Raw genomic sequence first — 5385 nt, forward strand, 5'->3', positions numbered from 1 at the left:
GAATTGTTTCCTATTCTGCACGATGCAAGTGTGAGTGATGGAATGAAGATTATAAAGCAAATAAAGTGATAAAGAAGAGAGAAACGTTGTGTTAAAGGATGTGGTTTTATTAAGAAAAGGTGCTTTCATTAGATAAAAGTTATTAGAAAGAAATAAAGAAATAAAAATCTAAAAACCTCAATTTGTCTACTCTTTACAGAAAATTGAGGGTCAGTATCTAAAGTAATGACAACTGTGAAACTCGTAGGGATACACTAACATCAACTAGCAATAATCGCACCTCGGTTAGCCCTCGTTAGTTCCGATACTGCCACTGCGCAAAGGTCCTTACATCAACAAAATTACTAGAAATGTTACCCTGCCTTGCCTCGCCCCTCCCAGCCTAACTCCCATTTGCACGCGGACGTCTATTTATCTTTTTTTTACGTGGTGTAAAATAGTACAATATATCACTGAAACACCAAGGGATTCGAAAACCAGATGGATTATGATATATGTCTACTTTAGGCTCCAGAGCCTTTAAGTATGCACCCAGGAGACTATATAATAAGCTCCCACGAAACATTCGAATTATTGAAGACATTAAGGCTTTCAAGAGGAAACTGAAGACTTTCTCATTTCGTGAGTCTTTTGACAGTAACGATTTAACAGTAAATGAACAATATATAATATGAAATGTTAAACACTCTGAACGAACAAGGTAAAACGACAGTGGAGGTCCTATAGAGAGTGGGGTTCCCCTGCTGTATAGGACCGGAAAAGCAGCCATCAAAGTAAAGTAATTAAGTATCATTGTCTATTCATAGTTGTGTTGTCCTATTGGAAACGTCCCTACCAGGCGATTTGTCGGACTGGGGTTCGAGTCTCGCTTAAGCGCTATAGTTTTTTGTAGTGTGTATAACCTCGCCATCTCTGTGACCTCAGGATGGGGTTGTGTGTTTTGTGGCCTTTAAGTCTACCTGCAGAGTCATCAGCAGCCATTGCCTGGTCCTCCATAATCTTAGCTTGATGAAGGGAGGGATTGGTGGTTAAAACCACCTTCACAAAGACATCCTTATTTACTAATATTTAACAAAATTTCGGAATCGAGGCTAGTCTCAAATGATGTCGCGCCCTATCCAACCTCCACGTATGATGTATTTTACTCCTTCCAGAAACTTCTATAGCCTTCTTGATTTCCTACATCGGAAAATATTTTCTCTCACCGTATTAGATCTAGTAGATTCAATAGAAATCACAATTGATTTGCGTTATTGACATAGATATGACTGAGCAATTAAAGGTTTAAAAGCCGCTCATGAATAGTAGAGGAAAGGGACAGTGACATTGCCCTAGGAAGCAGGACAATGACCTAGAGACAGACTATATATACGGATGATCAGCAGATAGACCTATAGGCTCTTGCAACGTGGGGTTGGTGAGGTTGAAGCGACCAAAGAAACTAACGAGTTTAAGCGGATTCGAACCCCAATCTAGCGGTCACCAGCCAGGAACGTTGCCATAACAATAACCTAATGTTAATTATGATAAATATAAATCTTACTATAGCTACTTATATCACCGTAATGAATTTAAGCTTTTGAGACATAAGTCATAATCCTCATCTTGAAACATTATTTCTAACAATTATCATAAATAGTGAGTAACACGGTTCATAGCGTAGCTACGAAAGAAATGGGAAACCAACACCAAAATTTATGATCTGGAATGTTAAGTAAAATTTGGGAATCAAATCGCCTGAAATTACATATCAAAATCGGGCTATATATCAGTTTAGTGAGATCGGTATTAAGGTATGGACATGAGTCGTGGTATAACAATGAAACTATATCCAACAGATTTTGTAGATTTGAGAACAAAGCCCTCAGAAGATTATTGGAAGTTAGATGGCAGGACAGGATTAGAAGAGAAACTATAGGAGAGATTACTCGAGTGCCATGTGTGGATGAGATCATGGTGAAGGGTAGATGGAGATGGTTTGGACATACTCTTCTCACTCCCCAAGAGAGATTAGTTCACCAAACTTTCAATTGGGCTCCACAAGGCACTAGAAGAGTTGGAAGACCCAGGCCTGCATTGCTGAGGACTATGAAGCTTGAAGCCGGAGATAATGAATGGAGAAGTATTGATTTGAAACCTCAAGATGGAGACGACTGGCGAAATGTAACCGAGGCATTTTGCGTCAATAGGCGTAGGAGGAGATGATGATGATGATGATGATGAATGTTAATAACTTTTTACAGCAGTGTAAAGGGCGACATGGTACGATACTGATTAAGAGAAATCGTTACTTACAATCTATCGCTAATATAAAGGAAAGTATAAGTATAGATACAAATTTCAATATTTCAAAATGTACTAGTCGGAAATCGAGAAATATCGAAGCTCTGTATATGGTGATATAATAGCCACAAATACTTATCCTGGATACAAATGTCAAAGATTAAAATCATCAAAAAGTAGAAATCTTTAATGAGAATTCTTGAAAATTTCTTTTCCTCGTGAATGGATGGCTGAAGGTGTCGATTGTGTTGTAGCTTCAGAGTCTTTTAATTGAGACAACTCAAAATGAATAATGATACTTACTGGACGTCATTTATAAATGTATTTGTGTATATATGCATGCAGTGTGCCGAAGCTTTCATTACTATTATTATTATTATTATTATTATTATTATTATTATTATTATAAGCTAAGCTGGAAAAGCCAGATGTTATAAACCCAAGGGCTCCAACAGAGAAAAGTAGCCCAATGAGAAGAGGAAACATGTGAATAAATTAACAAGAGAAATAATGAACTATCAAAATAACATATTTTAAGAACAGTAGCAACATTAAATTAGATCTTTCATAAATAAACTTTAAAGACTTAAAAAAAAACAAGAGGAAGGAAATTAAGACCGAATAGTATGTCTGAGTGAAGACAGTAGACCACAAACTAAACTAATCTATTCAAGCATGGGATTTATTACCTATAGCTTGCCTGAGGTACACGCGAAAAAAAAAATAATATATTGAAACATTCCATTTTTTATTGAAGATTATCTATAAAATGAAGGTACTCCGTCGTGTATTTTGTAAAATGTAACAATCATACAAATTTATTTTAATAATAATAATAATAATAATAATAATAATAATAATAATAATAATAATTTTCATGAACTCAATAATGATAATAATTTTTAAAAATTCCATAAGAAAAGAAGACGAGAGAGAGAGAGAGAGAGAGAGAGCGAGAGAGAGAGAGAGAGAGAGAGAGAGAGAGAGAATATGCAAAACGTTCAATATGGTGTGTGGGCGTGTGAAGGCTGTATAACGAATAGATAATGGACGAAATCTCACCATAATCACAACTTCATTTCCCTCGTGTTGCTCATTATAACTAAATGTGGTAGTTCAGCCAAGGAAGCATTTCCGCCTAGGTGACGAAATCCGAACTGAAAGTCAAGCTGTTTGTCCTTATTATAATCAAAGTAATCATTTCAGGCCGCTGATAGCTCTCCGGCTGGATAAGTCGTCAGAAGGAAGGTCTTGTTAAATGTCACCTGTTATTCAAGGTATTCGTAAAAAGATGCTTATTGTACATGTACTAAATGTACTAATCTGTAGTTCAGGGTGTTTTGACGTTGTTACTATTTCCAAAATGATTTATTGTTAATTTGTTCTCATCATTTATTTATTTGCTTATTTCCTTTCCTCACTGGTCTATTGTTCCCTGTTTGAGCCCTTGGTCTTATAGCATCTTGCTTTTCCAACTAGGGTTGTAGTGTAGCTAGTAATGATATTAATAACATTAATAATAACGTACACCTTAGTATGTCTCCTTATCATAACTTCAAGTTTAATTGCATTTCATCCGTTTACGATAAAGGTATAAATACAGACCTGAATTTAAAACTTATTCATGCACTAGGTGTTACTTTAAGTCATATTCGTGCGAAGCTTTCTATAATTAGATAATTCTTTCATTAAATTTTATCCAACTTGATTATTCTTTCATTAAATCTGACCATAAAAGAAACCCTTTCTGGTACAACCCAGGAACATAAGTGGTGGGCGACCCTTAAATCTGCACTCTTTGGTGTAGACTTAATAGTTCCTCCTTTACTTAAACCAAATGGCTGTATCACCCACTGTTTTCCTAAGGCGTGTGTGTGTGTGTGCATAATATATGTATTATGGTGTTTGTGTCAGTGAAACTTCTATTGTCATGGAAGTTAAAAATATAAGTGTGTTAACATTTCTACAGTAGAACTAAAAAAATATAAGAAAATAATACAAAAATAATAAATAATGAATAAATAACTATATTTCTAGCTGATAATTACTATTTTCCTTCAGAAATTAACCCACATTAAAGTGAATCCATTTACTTGCGTCCCCCCTCAAATCGTCCATCTCCGTTTTCGTTGAGATGTAAACACAACACCCAGCATTAAAACAACCGTTTTGAGCGGAAGCGGTCGTTAGGTTGTTCACCACTTTGTTTACCTTTGTCTCCTTCGAGATCGTTCGCTGTTTACAGCAGCATTTTCCCTTTCCCATTCCCTACTTTTAGCCATTTGGATTTTAGTCCCGTTACTGATTAGATACGTTGTGATTGATCCGCGCGACCCGTTGTTATCCTGATGTGGTTACTCATCCCGGTTATGTATCCTGCCTTCGTGTATATCTTGATATATCTTCCTTTATCCTTACCAGTGGTTTGTCCAGATTGATATCCTCCTCTTAACTTAGCCAATCCTTGCCTTGTCCGTATCCCTGATATCCTAGCCTGTCTTTACCTTATCCCACCCTAACATAACCTGGCCTCCTCCCTCATCCTGATTTTATACCAACTTATCCTCCCATTTATTCCTACTAACACCTTATGTGTCCTCCCCTCTCCTTATCCTTAAGTATCATAACCCTCCCAATTCTCCTCCCTTCAGTAATCCAACCTGACCAATCCTTACTTTATCCTAGATCGTTATTCGTAAAGCTGTTCGTGCTCTGTTCGTGCTCGGATCATATTTATCACCGATGTGATCTATTTACGATTATTGGAACGTTTAGTATCTGAAGAAGGAATGTCTCTTCGCTCCCGGAAAACTTTTGAAGACACGGTGAGTACAGATTTTCGGTTTTCTTTTATAATTCGCCATTGGGACAAACAATGTGTGTCGTGGCCAGGCGCGGGTGGGTGACGCAAGAGCGCTTGGGGTACGCTATTCGTTAAGGAACAATTGAATGAAGAAAAGCATACAAGTGAAGTAATTGAGTTGACATGCCGGTATACAATTTTACAAATAAAGAGATATAGAGTTCTTACATTCTACTGAAAACCAAAGACTTTAACTTTTGAAGCTTGTGAAGTAAATTCTTACATTTTATTGAAAAACC

At 36.5% G+C, this 5385-nt stretch overlaps 1 pseudogene; it reads right to left on the reverse strand.

Annotated features, from left to right (window-relative positions):
* Nucleotides 1–259: 259 nt before the first annotated feature.
* On the reverse strand, nucleotides 260–325 carry LOC137648942 (U4 spliceosomal RNA; annotated as a pseudogene).
* Nucleotides 326–5385: the final 5060 nt, after the last annotated feature.

Source organism: Palaemon carinicauda, chromosome 10 (assembly GCF_036898095.1).
Source record: "Palaemon carinicauda isolate YSFRI2023 chromosome 10, ASM3689809v2, whole genome shotgun sequence".
Lineage (NCBI taxonomy): Eukaryota > Metazoa > Arthropoda > Malacostraca > Decapoda > Palaemonidae > Palaemon > Palaemon carinicauda.